This window comes from Candoia aspera, chromosome 5, assembly GCF_035149785.1.
Source record: "Candoia aspera isolate rCanAsp1 chromosome 5, rCanAsp1.hap2, whole genome shotgun sequence".
Lineage (NCBI taxonomy): Eukaryota > Metazoa > Chordata > Lepidosauria > Squamata > Boidae > Candoia > Candoia aspera.
Genome location: NC_086157.1, coordinates 6024531 through 6040686, shown reverse-complemented (window position 1 = coordinate 6040686; position 16156 = coordinate 6024531). Strand labels below are relative to the sequence as shown.

Here is a 16156-nt window from a genome sequence, read left to right as displayed (position 1 = left end):
CTTGCAAGTCTGAATACGCTTCCCCCTTCCCCCCTTTATCTTTGTGAGAACTAGGGAAGGTCTTGTCTGAGTTTTTCAGGTTACAGTTCTGGACCGGACTCAGTCCTCTTTTATCTAACCATTGTCTTGGTATTAGGTCTTCGTCCTGTCCCTCAGGGCCATTCCTTCTGCCCTCTACAAGTTAACTGAAGGCAGAAGGATTCATTACATGCTTAAAAGAGTTCAGAGGCTCTTTCCAACAAAAATATTTCTATCTATCACCTATTCTAAGTACCATGGACCTTCTCTAGAACCCATTTCAGTGCTCTTTCTTAAGCAATTCCAAAAGGCAAGTACAATAAATTCCCATTAATTCAGAGGCTTTGCCCATGTGTATCAGGAAAAATCAAGTCCGTACAGCATGTTTTCCAACAATGTAAATTTTATTTAAATCTGTGTTCCAGGGTACTTCAGCCTTTCTTTAAAAATAAATAGATAAATAAACGCAAGCCTGGCAGAAACATGAATTTTATGTAAATTACTTTTTAGCTAGACAAGCGTTTATAAAGTTAGCTACCTAATTGCAAAATTTTGTTCTTTACCAATAAGGGCACACTATATCAGTGTTAGTTCTACAGGATAGGAAGCACTACGTGCTGATACTATTACTGTTTTATGTTTGTTTTGTCTGAATTCTGGTCTATGGCTATATTAAGGTTTATTGTTTCTTTGCTACCTGTTATAATGTAAAATTTTAGTCTATCCAATCAGGTGTCACAAAATGCCAGCAACAAACAAAGAAAAATCTGTACCATGCTAAAAAAAAATTAAAAAAAACCAAAAGTTCCACTCAGAACTTTGACTGTTCCATGATCCAACAGGTCAAAATTCTATGCCTTATGAATGTTTTGCAAGACAGAAAGCCTCTTGTCTTTTTTTGGGGGGGGGGGGGCTGTCATTTTGTGATACGATTCCCCACCCTATCCCACAAGGACAATTGCTAGTTCAGAGGCAGATGTAAATAATGCAGTATCCTTTGATTCCACTATTTTTCAATGTCTATAACAGTCACTGTCCTCTGAAAGAGGAGAAGATCTCTTCCTGTTGATCAAACAGTGTCTCCCAAAACTCAGGATTAAAAACCCTAACCCTCTTTGCTACCCACCAGACTTGGGAAGAACTGGTACTCATGCGAAGTCTATTAACTCAGTCTAGGAAGAGTACATTTATTTATTTAAAATCTTTATCAGCTCCCATAGAATCCTATCTCAAAACACATCAGTGTCTGACATACACTGAAATCCAGCCATTAACTTTTGAGCCCAGATTTCCATACCTGATCTTCAGCATCATTAGCCTTTAGCTCATCATGTTTAATTCTTATTTAAATACAAGTGAAACAACCAGCTATTTAACCCTGTTTTCCTTCTGAAGCCCTAACCATTAAATTTGCAGATGCAGATGCAGAAGTATTAAATACAACTCATTGCCAAACAAATCCTAGTTGGTGGTGGGAATGATTGTGTACAAAATCAACACCATATGCTCCTGTTTACATAATGTGTAGCAAATTAAGAAGAATATATGCCATGAAGCTGCCTTTGAAAGTGTCCAGCCTTAATTATGGTATTATACATTCTTCCAATTTTAACAAGCAGTAGTAGTAGTTATTTTATTTGTCATGCACCTATAAGTAAACATAGCATAAATTTGTTGTGCTAATTACTGGATACCAAACTCTTAAAGAGACTTGTTTTTAAAAAACAATTGCTAAACAATTAAAACACAAGCCTTTGGCTGCAATTCAAAGATTTTTTTTTTTCTGGAAAAAAGAATCTCCTGAAATCAACAGCACTTGCTTCTGAGTAACTGTTATCAACATTGGGCCATTTCGCATATTATGAATTCAGTGGTGTACTTAAATAAATCTTGAGTAGAGTGATGCTGAGCTAAATAGCAAGTTAAAATATTAAAAGTTTTTATAGGGGAAAAACCACATATAAACTTGGGGCTGTGGAGTTAAAGAGGCTTAATTTTGCAGAAGTATTTTTAAAAAGCTAAATAAATGTAATTTCGTACTTTTAACATTCTGCACTCAGTCTAAAGTACAATCGCACATTTAGAAATTCCAAGTAAGGTTAAGAGAATGAGCTATTTTTTATTTCTCTACAGCAGTGCTCTATGTAAAGTCAAATGTTTGCATGGAAGTGCTTCATGAAATCAGCTTCGAGGATCTTTTACTGTGCAGTCTTCCAATTCATCCACAACATTTTATGGACCTCCCCCCTGTAATTCTGCCAAATTTTCCCCACAGCTTTTAATATCTTTCTTCCTTTTTTTCTTTGTTGCAAAAAATAAATGAGGGGGAAAAAAGCAAAATAACACACATGTGCAGACTGGACTACTAACCAAAGATGCACCTTTGGGTGTATTGCTTCTGGGGAAATTATTCCAGGAAATGTGATGCCTTCCATCAGTGTTTTGTAGGCCTCTGCACTGGATTCAAAATGGGCATTTCACAAAATGTGTAGCAAGTGTTAAAGCATCTGCTCTCTCTAGAAGGGTCAACAGAGTTTTTTTACAGGGTTTCCCTGGCTTCCTGTACATTTGTGCTTTGAGGGAAGTCTCTGCAAAAATGTTGTCTGGGAATGCCCTTGGTAGCTTAGCAAGGTCATGCCATGTTAGTTCCTGGACAGAAAACCAGCTGGATATCCCAGGTCTGTAGCCTAGACAAGAAAGCTGAAAAGATCTCAGAAGCCACTTTTATTTTAAAATTTGAGGTGAGTGTGTATGGGAGAGAGAGAGAGAGAGAGAGAGAGAGAGAGTCTGTTGGAATTGGCAAACAAATTTATATTCACTACTTCAGTTTCTGAGGGTTGTTACATAAGGGGTTAAGTTAAAACTAAGTTTTAGGTGGAATTATCTAGGTCCGCATAGTCAAAGCAAGGGTATTCCCAGTAGTAACATATGGCTGCGAGAGCTGGACCATAAGGAAGGCTGAGAAAAGGAAGATTGATGCTTTTGAACTGTGGTGTTGGAGAAATTCTGAGAGTGCCTTGGATTGCAAGAAGATCCAACCAGTCCATCCTCCAGGAAATCAAGCCAGACTGCTCACTTGAGGGAATGATATTAAAGGCAAAACTGAAATACTTTGGCCACATATTGAGAAGACAGGACACCCTGGAGAAGATGCTGATGCTAGGGAGAGTGGAAGGCAAAAGGAAGAGGGGCCAACCAAGGGCAAGGTGGATGGATGATATTCTAGAGGTGACGGACTCGTCCCTGGGGGAGCTGGGGGCGTTGACGACCGACAGGAAGCTCTGGCGTGGGCTGGTCCATGAAGTCACGAGGAGTCGGAAGCGACTAAATGAATAAACAACAACATCTAGTGTTAAAAGGGCATTCCAAGATGGCCCATTTGTCCTCAACTTTTACCCTTCCTTTCTAAAAATGCCTAAAGATAGAAACAGGTTTGATTTTTTTTCTGCTGGACTTTTTATTTACAATACTGCAGCATCTGCAAATAATTGAAGAATTATTTAGATATTTCTTCATTCCAGCAACCTTTAAGAAAATCCAGGATGTGACCTAACGTCACCACTGGTTTAGGTTTTTGCAGTCCACTCTCACCTTCTGCTTAAAGGATGTAGACATGGCTTAACCCCAGCCACATTTTTCCCGGGGGTGGGGGCAAGTTGTGATAGTGGTGGTTTGCAACCCCTTTACCTCTTGATGAGTTGAAATCCTATGTACCATTTGGACCTTGAGTTGGGCTGTTTCAAGTAGAGAGCTGTTGATGTCTAATTCATAGCATTGACTCACACATTATTTACTATCTACAGTAGTATTTAGTTATTTATTTATTTATTATCCCACCTTTATTATTTTTATAAATAACTCAAGGCGGCGAACATACCTAACGCTCCTTCCTCCTCCTCTTTTCCCCACAACAGCAACCCTGTGAGGTGGGTTGGGCTGAGAGAGAGTGACCAGCCCAAGGTCACCCAGCCAGCTTTCATGCCTAAGGCGGGACTAGAACTCTCATACCATGCCTGATTGGCTCTTGGGCTGAGAGGGAGGGACTGGCCCAAGGTCACCCAGCCGGCTTTCATGCCTAAGGCGGGACTAGAACTCTCATACCATGCCTGATTGGCTCTTGGGCTGAGAGGGAGGGACTGGCCCAAGGTCACCCAGCCAGCTTTCATGCCTAAGGCAAGACTAGAACTCTCGGTCTCCTGGTTTCTAGCCCAGCACCTTAACCACTAGACCAAACTGGCTCTCATTTTAATATTTTAATTACTAGAACTGTGTTAAGCAAGTATTCATAGCTTAAAGTTCAAAATGTTAAATTAAAATTAAATTAAATTAAAACATTAAAGTTTGCACGTGGATTTTGACTGGAAAATGGATATGAAATAGCTTACAATATCATAATCTTTTAATGATGGATTAAAATATATTAGTTTTATGAAATTCCAGATTTGTTACTTTCCCGCCTGTATTTCCCTACCTGTCCCTGATGTTCTTTTCTGAACTATCTATTTTTTTTTTAATATTCTTTCAAAATATGTAATAATAAACTGGCAAAAAAATAAAAAGGTAGGTACCTGTTGCAGGAGAATCTGGATGTCGGAGAATCTGGTTATCTCAGAGTTGTTTTGTGTTTTGAAGTTTAAAGGGCACAACGTAATAACTACCTGCATAGAGAAGCAAACTCTGCTGAAATAAACAAGTCTATTTCCAAAGAAGCATAATTAGAGTTTTGCTGTTAATTGGAACATTAATTTGCATGCCAGAAAGTAGGAAAGCCAGGGACCCAGTCAGTCTACAAAACTTTGCTTTTGTTTTCCTGCATATTTCTCTGAGCAAACCAGCCTCCGTTAGCCAGGCAGGACCTTGAGCCAGTTTTTATGCACACCTGTGGGGAAGTGAAGATGAAGTGCACAGGAAAACACCTGTAAAAGTGTACCAGCCAGGGCACAGAAGTGGAAGCTCCCTCTGAGCCCCAGCTGATTTTATCAGAGGGATCAAAAGTAAGCTCTGCTTTCCTTCCACTCATCAGTTCCATGGGTGACCTAGCCAGAGACTGCTTTCATTCTGATCTGAACTCGCCCTGGACTCCTTGGGCAGATCTGCAATCCAGTTGTCTGATTAAGCACAATTTTAAGGGAACTGAGTTGAAATCAATGCTGACCGGGGACATTCAGGAAATAAGGCTTCCCTCGAGTTGAGCTCCTGCATGAGCAGAAGTGATTTCCTCCTGCCTTCTTCTATGAAGTTTTCATAGACTAGCCTGTTGACCTGAGATTTCCAGTGGTCTGCCATCTGAGTATGAACCATTGCCAACCTGCTTAGCTTTTACACGTTCAGTAAGGTCAGCAAGGTAAATGTCACCCCTGGTGATGGATTCATTGCAGACGGTCTCAATTGTCCATGTTTATACATTAGAAAGTCAACATTCTGATACTGCTAATGCTAAAAGAGTGGGTGCCTTTGAGTCAACGTGGACTCCTGGTGACTGCAGTTCCTGCAGTTTTCTTGGCAACATTTTTGGGAGTGGTTTGCCACTGCCTTCTTCCTAGGACTAAGACAGAGTGACTGGTCCAAGGTCACCCTGCTGGCTTGGTGCCTAAAGTGGGATTAGAACTCATGGTCTCCTGGTTACTAGCTGGCGCCTTAACCATTACCTCAGCTGGCTGTGATAGTATAATTCCACCTTTCTAAAGTTGTGAGGAAAAAAATCCTAACCCATAATGTTTTTCCTACAAATCCTCAATTTTTCAGAGTTCCTTCAAGTCATAGGAAGAAGTAAGGAGGAGGAATTATGCAATGATATTCCCATCCTCCTGGCATCTTGCTTAGCAAACCTTTCTGGATCTGAAATATCACCCAGCATTTCTCACTGGTTTTTAAAGAAAATGACAGGCATATGTGTTAAATAGAAACAGTGCTACATGTTATATTTGCATGAAACACCCCTATCTTCCTGATTTTCTGCTGAACAGAAGGCTTTCATCCTTGTTTTGTAAGGGTGAATGATACAGGAAAATCTGAAAATAGAATCAGAGAAGATATCCCAGTGAAAGGGGCAGAAATGGTCAAGAGAAGGTCATTCAAACTAGAGGCAGAATTGTGAAATATTATATTCCTCAAAGAATGAAATTAAGCAGAGCTCAAGAAAGGAGGCATCTTCTAAAATGGTATCACCGTGACCTCTTCCTTCTGAAGTATTTAAGGCGGCAAAAGAGGTGGCATAAACTGTTTAGTGCTAAGCCCTTTCCAAGACCCAATTCTATATGAGAAAGCAGTAAGGAAAGGGAACATACACCCAAACGCCAACTTTTTCTTTATGCTTTCAAAAAATGTATTTGAAGTCTGTTAATGCAGACAAAAAAATTGGCAGTCAAGATATCTAAGCTTTTCACCTCCCTTAGGAAAATTCCTTAACTGGAATTAAGATTATTACAATCAGATCATTTATAGCAGAGATGTTGATCAACAGCTTCCTATTCCACGCCATATTTATGTATTGTCTCCAGGGTTTTATTGGTCTTATTCTGGCTTCTATGTTAATTTATACTGTTCTGGGTTTTTTTTGGGGGGGGGGATCTATTTTTATTGTTTGGGTTTTTATTGCATTCTAAAATAAATACTTTTTAAAGAAAAAAAAAATAGAAGGGCAAGATGTAATGTTTCTAAATTGGCTAAAAGGGTCCAGATAATGCCTTTAACATTCATTCTCAGCTTCCAAAAATAATGTTCCACTTGCCAAAAATTATGACAGCAGCTACTTCTTCTAAATATGATTTATATGCACTCAGGGGAATTCCAGGTTTTGGGAAAAGGCACCAGGTCTGTGGGGAGACAAATAATATTCTCTATTCTCACATACCTGTACACGGTCACTCTGAGGGATTTTGAATCACACATCAGAAGGAGCAGGGAAACTGAAATTGCCTGATGACCCTAGAGGGGAAGGTGACAGATAACAAAAACCAGGTGGTTGTCTTTTCTTTGGTGTGAAAGGTGTCAACATATGGGAAAAATAAAGGACATTGTTCATGCTAAAAGGCGCTTTTATCAGCTGAAAGGGTCGGCGGTGGAGCCTCCTTAGAAATGTAGAATGCAGAGCCTTATCAGATATTACGTTCTGGCTGGAAAGGTCATGCTATAATTTACTTTGCCTTTGTGAATCCTATGTAGCATTTCACAGGGTATATAATCTGTAACCTTGTAGGCTTTGGGTCTCTTCTGCATTCTTGAAAAGGAGCCTGCAGTATGTTGTATCTATCTCCAGTTACATTTGTTCCAACTTTAAGTGGGCATTTTCCCCACAAGAGTCATGAATGCTGTTCTAGAACCCTGAAGCTTTCAATTCTTGGCAGATTATCTTGTGAAACTAAGGATCTTAATTACAAGCGTGAGGTCATTGAATGAGACAAAATTGCCAATATACAATCTCTGACATTCTTAAACCCGAAGAAGAAATAATTATAGGGGAGGCCCACAACACATAAGTGTCAATTTGTAATGGAACATGTTCCTGACACATTATAATTCATAATTCGTGATCAATAGAGTAACTCAAGAGTCAATAAACTCTCAGCATAATTTCATGCTGGATAACTTATCATAAATCCAAATATGTCTTAAAAACTTGGAAACTGTTTTTCTGTATAAATCTCTGTGATTATATCTTCAGATCAGAAGCCCACTTTAGCTCATCCAACGTTTGTTTGGTTTCAGCATCTGTATACATATATTGGGGCCAATGGAATCAGCATCCTAACAATAATAAAGTAGCATGTAAAATGTTTATTTCTATAAATTAATTGTGCCATTTTTATAATGCCAACCTGTTAGTTACTACTAAAGTACCCAGGTTATCAGGAAATGTATTTTATAATTATGAAGCTTCAATAAACCAACTTCTGCAGTCTAAATGTTGGATCCAACTAATATTGTTTTCTCTGCATCCATAATACAGATTCACAATGCAAAGCCTTCTGAAAGTGGGCTTTACTGGTCATTAATACCATAAAATATGCTATAAAGTTAGGCATATTACATACGTTGTTTTAGACATTGGCAACCATAAATACATACAGTATAGGTGGTTTTTCTTCATCCTAAGTAAATTGAATTCAAAAAATAGATTTATAAATATAAACTACTGAAAATCTATTAATCATGGAATCACATTCACTTAAGAAATTCCTTAAATTCCTTAAATTTTTTTTAAAAAATCTCATTACAGTTTAAAGGTTTCCATCAGCCATCCAACATATATACCCGTGGCATTACATTTCTAAATATTGAAAATGTATATTAGTCTTTTAAATAGCTAATTGTCAGAACTACCTCATTGCAAACCCTTGAGATTCATCCCATTTTATTGTCAAACCAGAAATCTTTTCAAATATATCAAGTAAATGTGTAGGCTTAAGAACTGTTTATACTATGAGGATAAAAAATTATTTTTGTTCCCCACTCCCTAATTTTACCTCTTTTTGTTAGACATATAGTTCATGACAGCATTTCAAGAAGCAAGTCCATCAATAAATAAGTCTAGACCTTTGGGTATTTCTTCTCTGACTATTTATGAAACATTCACAGTTTTTCATGTATAATTCAAAGCATGGCACATTTAAAACAGCAAATTAGGGGGTCATTATTAAGCAGCCCAGCATTAAAACCCAGAAAAGAACACTTACATCAGGCAGTAGGCAAAAGAGCCACAGTCAAGACAAAGTAATCAAGATCCAGAAGACTGACAAGCAAGGTGTTACCAGGTTCAGGACAGACTAGGATGTTCAGATCAAACAAGACATGGAAGCATAACCCTGTAACAGAGGTTACTCTACATATGACTGCTCTGAAGCAGAAGCATTTGTCCTACAAGTGCTGGGGCCTACCTAAAGTCCAGTCAATGGTAGTAGATATGCTAACTGAAACCAGGAACCTATTCCCACACTCCCACTTAGATCATCACTTGTAGTAGAACAACTTTTTCCAACACCTTCCAAGAAATCTGAGGTTCCTTTGTTGCTCAGCATTTCTGGGCTTGGCAATTATGTCTCTCAACTGAGGTCAAAGTTCAAGGTTGGACAAACATAGGTAGTGAAAAATGGTTTCTCCAAGTACTACTTCTAGGACCTGGTGCAGCACTGGAACACAGTTGATGAGCTTTTTACCCAACTTCTGTCCTTCCCTTTCCACAGGGCTACACAGTCTGACTACAAATATCCAGGCAGCCACTAGATGCAAGCAAAGAGACTCAGAAAGGCCAACACTTTGCTTCTCTCCTCTTATTTATTTATTTATCTATCTATCTATCTATCAAATTTATATGGCTGCCCATCTCAATAAACATGACTTTGGGCACTGTATGACAAACAATTAAAACAATGTCACAACCATTAAGACACTTTAAAAATAAATAAAAGCAAGATTGCATGAGAAAAACCTAGTATAACATAGTCATCTCAGAAGACTGGCCAATATGGGCCATGGCACCCAATGGATAAAAGGAATGGATTACCTTCTTATCAAATCCATACATGCTACAGGTAGTCCCTGCTTAACAACCACAATCGGGCCCAGCATTTTGGTCGCTAAGCAAAGAGGTCATTAAGTGAATCTGACCCAATTTTACAACCTGTTTTGCAGAAGTTGTTTAGTGAATCACTGCAGGCATTAAGCAAACCACATGGTCATTAAGCGAATCACACCGTTCCCCTTTGATTTTGCTTGCCAGAAGCTAGCCAGGAAGGTTGAAAATGCCAATCACGTGACCATGGGACTCTGCGGCAGTCATAAATGTGAACCGGTTGCCAAGCACCCAACTTGTGATCAAGTGGCCGCAGGGATGCTGTGACGGTCATAAGTGTGAGAACCGGTTGTAAGTCAGTATTTTCAGCACCATCTTAAGTCTGAACTGTCACTAAACAAATGGTTGTTAAGTGAGGAGTACTTGTAATCACTGAGCATTCTGGAAAGCAGCATTTCTTCCAGCCCATGCTTCCCAGCTTTTTACACGGCCTAAAACTGGTCATTGCCTTAAAATATGGAAAACCTTTTAGCTGGAGGACAAGAAGGTAGGGAGGGAAAGAGACTAGCCAGGTCTTGTCTATAGTCAGTATACATGTTCACCAGCTTAACCCTAGAATTACCATTAAAAGCAAACATCATGAATCTGCATTAAAGCTTCTAATACCCTTTTCTCAAGTGCTGTTTTAAAAATCCTCAAAACATATCTGTTAACTGAGGGTAACCAACCATTCTAATAGTTCCAATTGCCTTTTTTATTCTTTCCAGCCCAAAAGAATGTTGGAAGGAGATTATATATCGAAAGTTGGGACTTTATGTGTCCATCAGCAACACAAGGCTAAGAAAACAGAACAGAAATTTTGGCTATTTTGATACTAATATGTTGGTCACTTTCTGCTACTGGCATTACCCAGAATTTGGTTTTGCTTCATTTGGAAGTAACAGCAAAAGAAAAATAGAATAAATAAATAAGTAGATAAATAGTCATGCTTTAGCACAGAAAACACAAATGTCCACCTAAATAAAGCTTTTATAGGAGAGCAGAAGTTTTGAGATTCCCTGGGTAAATGGTAAATATCCAGGGAAATGCCAATCTGTACTGTTAATACTAATAGTAATGTACTGTTACAAAAATGATACTTATGCTTCAGGCTAACTCCTGATTTATACAGCTTCCCATAAAAGTAATCTTGAAAAAGAGAAGGACATACTGTTTTCCACTGAAGGGAAACTGGCATCATTTAAATATTGTGTTCTGACTGGTTAAAAGCAATCTTTCACATTTCTTCAGGAAAGGGCAGAAACACAGAGTACTCACTTTTCTTTGTCTCTTGCTCAAGATGCTTTAAGATTCTTCTTTAAAGTATCATTGTCTTAAAGAAAAAAACAACAACACAGATCTTCAACACAATATAGTGGCTTTCAGCAAGAAACTTCATTTCAGCAACAGCAACAAAGGAGGAGAGTCAAAGAGAATGTGCTGTGTGGAAGTGTGCCTGGGAAGAAAGGCAGAAGTGACCTGAGATTAGCAACCTCTTACACAAAGAACTGAAAGAGTGATAGACAAAGAGGGCCCAGAATAAATCTTTAACTTGTTATCTCCATCCTGGCAATCTGTGGTCAATAGATGCTGAAGAGTCAATGCCAGGGGAGTCACACACCCAACAATGAAGTGCGACTGTTAACTCCAAGTTAAAAGTGGGGAAACAAGATAAGACTTGAGTTGGCATGACACAGTCAACCCAAGTATAACCTCCCTCAATCATCGGGTACTCCTTTTATACAAGATAGAGTTTCACAAGGTTAAGAGACACACTGGTTCCTCTTTCCCATCTTTGTACTTTCCTTGCTAATTCTCACACTGTTTCACCGTGCTGTTCCTAATTAAAAGATGGCAATCCATTGGACAAATGAATTGCGTCCTGTAGAAGAGGCTTCTCTGTAAAAAAAAAAATGTATTCTTCCTTTAATTCTGGATAATTATCCTATAGGTGAAAATCTCATCATCTTGTGCCAACACCTGGCATGTTTGCTAGCCAGCTTCTTTCTCACTCTTTCTCTTTTCAACGTTTCTGAGACAAAATGGCTTTAAAAGCCAAAGGTCTGTGTTCATTACAACTATGTTTTCAAAAAGTAAAATCAAAATAGGAAAATCTTTTTGTCCTGTTCAAGTTAGAAACTGTGCTAGCAACCCACTATTATCAAGACCCTATAGCGAGCACTAGTGGGTAATTTTCTATTATAGGCAGTAGCTCAACCTTCAAATATGCTGCAATTTTTTTAAAAAAATACATGGCCTTCCTTTATATTACCTATGTTAGATTACAGCTGGAAAGCACTTCACTGAGAAAGTTCTTCTGAAGTTCAGTTAACTTCAGTACAAGCCATTTATGGCCATTGCTATGGACTGAAGGTGTTGTCTCAGAGGCTAATTCAAGAATGTCCAAGGGCCTAGAACTGAAGGTGTGTGGATAAATCTAATCCAAAGGTGGATTTTTTCCGCATCTTTCCAATTTCCAATTTGGATGGGCTAAGTGGGAAAAAAGCAGAGAATGCATCCAAATTCTCAGAACTAAATCCAGTGAAACTCAACACGTTTAGAATTGCAAATGTAGAAACACGTTTGCTAATTTTTATTTGGTATAGTAATATATGGTACTCAATAAAATAGTTAAGAGCAGAGACATCACACTGACAACAAAGGTCCGCATAGTTAAAGCAATGGTGTTCCCTGTAGTAACATACGGCTGCGAGAGCTGGACCATAAGGAAGGCTGAGCGAAGGAAGATCGATGCTTTGGAACTGTGGTGTTGGAGGAAAATTCTGAGAGTGCCTTGGACTGCAAGAAGATCCAACCAGTCCATCCTCCAGGAAATAAAGCCAGACTGCTCACTGGAGGGAATGATATTAAAGGCAAAACTGAAATACTTTGGCCACATAATGAGAAGACGGGACACCCTGGAGAAGATGCCGATGCTGGGGAGAGTGGAGGGCAAAAGGAAGAGGGGCCGACCAAGGGCAAGGTGCATGGATGGTATTCTAGAGGTGACGGACTCGTCCCTGGGGGAGCTGGGGGTGTTGACGACCGACAGGAAGCTCTGGCGTGGGCTGGTCCATGAAGTCACGAAGAGTTGGAAGCGACTGAACGAATAAACAACAACAATATATGGTAATGGCACCCTTTTTAGTGGAAAAGTGTGAAAGGGTAGTATCATCTAAGTCCCAATGCGAATTGTCATTTACAACCATCTTCTACTCACCAGTGACCTCTCCTGGATCTGTTTCAATTTGGAGAAACTACATCATTATTTTATTTATTTATTTTTTATCCCGCTTTTATTATTTTTATAAATAACTCAAAGTGGGGAACATACCTAATACTCCTTCTCCTCCTATTTTCCCCACAACAACCACCCTGTGAGGTGGGTTGGGCTGAGAGAGAGCAACTGGCCCAAGCTGGCTTTCATGCCTAAGGCACGACTAGAACTCACAGTCTCCTGGTTTCTAGTCCAGCACCTTAACCACTAGACCAAATTGACTATGATGATGATGATGATGATGATGAACTTAATAAATTGTTATTATATGAACTTCCCACCAAAATTTCACTCCACTAAAATAATTCAAAAGGTGTTACCAAACCAATCAATACATATACTAAATGATCCAACTTTTTATTTTTGGGCATCTTATACTGTATATTTATTTCATTGCATTTACATCCTTTTTATGCTACCCATTAAAAGTGAGTTCTTTGCAAAATCCAAAAAATTACAAATGAAAGGTAACATATGATAAATACTAAATTAAAAGCAAATCAGCACAGCACTGGAATATAGACAACAATATTACAACAGCTGAAGGCCAGGGTAATCCATCCATCTATCTCTTTATCTCTCTGCCTCTCTATCATCTATTTTGGCAAGCCTAGGCAAAAAGAGATAACAATGTTTGTTCATTTATTTATTTATCGAATTTCGTCACTGCCCATCTCCCCCCAAAAGAGGGACTTTGGGCAGTTGGTCTGTTGGGACCAGACAAACTTCTTTGTGCTGTTCACCATCAGGTTTTTTAAAAGATCTTCTTAGGAAGAGAATGTGAAATTTATTAGATCTGAATAATGACATATTGGTTTCTAATTAAAAAAGAGAACTCTTTGGACACCTAACATTCCTCTGCAGCAGAGAACAAAGCTAGAGGTGATACAGGTGAGCACTTGGCTGCAGTTTGAAATGCAGCATATGCACCTTCTGCTATGGACCCACCAGAAGCCTTTCCAAAGGTACAGGTTGGTAGGCGTAATTTCCAGTGTGCCAGATAAAAAAAATATTAAATACACAGAAGAAATCATATTAACTGTGTTTAATTAATATACTTTATATTTTATTAATGGCAAATTGGTTTTAATGCTTGTTTTTGCTTCAGATATTATATATTTGAAGGACCAATTAATGCTTCAAATATTATATATTTGAAGGACCACCTCTCCCTGGTTGCATCTGCCCATCCCACCAGATCTAGTAGAGAGGGCATGCTGTGGGTCCCACCAATACGGAGTTTCATTTGTTCGGTGTTCTGCTGAGTGTCCAGGCAGTGATCAGGTGCCCTCAATCAGTTCTTTCAGATCCAGAGACAATGAGCACACCAGTGAGGAGAGAGATTTCAGCTTTATTATTAACTTAAGCAAACAAATTTAAACAGAAACACAGTTTAAGCAGATTAAACAAAAAGCATAACATAAAGAAAAATCAGAACATACCAAGCAAGATGATACTTAATCTCCCATAGGCTGTCAGGAGCCCCTGAACAATGACAGTGGAGATACCTCAGGATGGCTCCATTTCCAGAGTGTTCAGCCCTAAGTCTGTGCAGAAGCTCCCTGAGCCAATTTTGCACACAGCACTGTGTACCAGGGTCTGTGGCCAAGTGCCCAACTCAAGAGGCAATCCTAAGGTTTTTATCAAAGTCTGGCCCTGAAACCTCATGACCCTGTTTCCATGGTACCGAGACCGCAGGACATGACCTTGACTGGATAGTTCCCAGGGGCTGGGCACTGTTTATGACATAATCCAAGAGCCTGGGAAGCTATATTGATAAGCTAGTGCTAACATAAAGAATCTTGGGGTTTTCTCTTCTCCCACCCCCCTTTCAAACAAAAGTAAAAAACAATAAGCCAGCTAAACATTACTATGACTCAGAGTAAACTCTAAGCTTTTTTGTGTGAAGGAGAAAAATCAAAATATGTCACTTCTCTTCAAATATGTCACAACTCCTCAAAATACAATGGTTTTCCACATTGCCACTACATTGGGTCCTAGGTGGCAGGCCTTCTCTGCTGTGGCCCCCACTTCATGGAACATCCTTCCCCCTGAAGTGAGGCAGGTCTCAACCCTTTTAACTTTCTGGAGGTCCCTAAAGACCTGGTTGTGTCCACAGGCCTGGGGATCCCAGGGGACTGGTGAAATATTAAGATGGCTCCTGGGGGTAACACCTCCTCTTTGCCTAACCTTTTTATTCTGTTTTTAGTTTTGTGCTTTTTATAATTTTAAAGTTTTTAATATTACTAACATTAATATTAATTTGTATATTTTGCTTTTAACTTTGTTGTACACTGCCCAGGGTCACTTGATTGTGAGATGGGCAGTCATATAAATATGATGAATAAAATTAAAATAAATAAAAACAAATAAATAATAGTGGTTAGCTGCTTTGGGCAAAGAGGTTCACTAAAAATCACATTAATAGTTTCTACCATGGCTGTCCATGTCCTTGTCCTGACATCTCCACAACTTTTATGGAGAGGATGCCCTGGCCGACTGCTGAAAAAATTACGCTTTCTGGAGTACTTGTTGATGAAGATCAAAGATTGTAGTCAGCAATATGGACTACACCTGAATGTGAAGAAGATGAAGATTCTCACAAATGGACCAATAAACAATGTCATAATAAATGGAGAAGAAATTGAAGTCATCAACGATTTCATTCTACTCGGATCGATGATAATCAAGAAATCAAATGATGTATCGCACTGGGAAAATCAGCCATCAAAGACCTATCTAAAGTTTTCAGAAGTAAAGATGTAAGTTTAAAAACAAAGGTGCGTCTGACTCATGCCATGGTCTTCTCAATTGCCACATATGCCTGTGAAAGTTGGACGTTAAAAAAGAGAAGAATTGATGCATTCAAATTGTGGTGCTGGCAAAGTTTATTGAAAATATCATGTGCCAGAAGAACAAACAAATCACTTTTAGAAGAAATACAACCAGAATGTTCCCTAGAGGCGAAGATAACTAGGCTCAGACTCTCATACTTTGGGCACATCGTCAGGAAAGACCGATCGCTTGAAAAGGACATCATGTTTGGTAAAGTCGAGGGCCAGCGGAAAAGAGGAAGGCCTTCAATGCAATGGTTTGATACAATCACCGCAACAATGGATGCAAACATTGGAAGAGTCAGGCATATGGCACAAGACCAAACGGCATTTTGTTCTGTTATACAGAGGGTCGCCGTGAGTCGTAAACAACTCAACGGCAACTAACAGCAACAACGTATGAAAGGCTTAAAAATGGAGCAGGCTAAGTCCCCCCTAAGTGGTTGGAAGGTGTCAGGAGATGCTGAAGTAGACAAA

The 16156-nt window shown here is 39.1% G+C and overlaps 1 long non-coding RNA gene across 4 annotated transcripts; it reads right to left on the bottom strand.

The window, feature by feature from the left end:
* Window positions 1-460: 460 nt before the first annotated feature.
* Window positions 461-14434, bottom strand: LOC134498451 (uncharacterized). 4 transcript variants are annotated; one of them, XR_010068039.1, is made up of 6 exons: window positions 14288-14434; window positions 10847-10901; window positions 8694-8822; window positions 6872-8108; window positions 4587-4676; window positions 461-3342 (listed from the first exon to the last, which is right to left on the bottom strand). It is a non-coding gene; the product is annotated as an uncharacterized LOC134498451 (long non-coding RNA). The 4 variants fall into 4 exon arrangements; XR_010068042.1 differs by lacking the exon at window positions 8694-8822 and having other exon boundaries at window positions 6872-6945; window positions 8086-8108; XR_010068040.1 differs by lacking the exon at window positions 8694-8822.
* Window positions 14435-16156: the final 1722 nt, after the last annotated feature.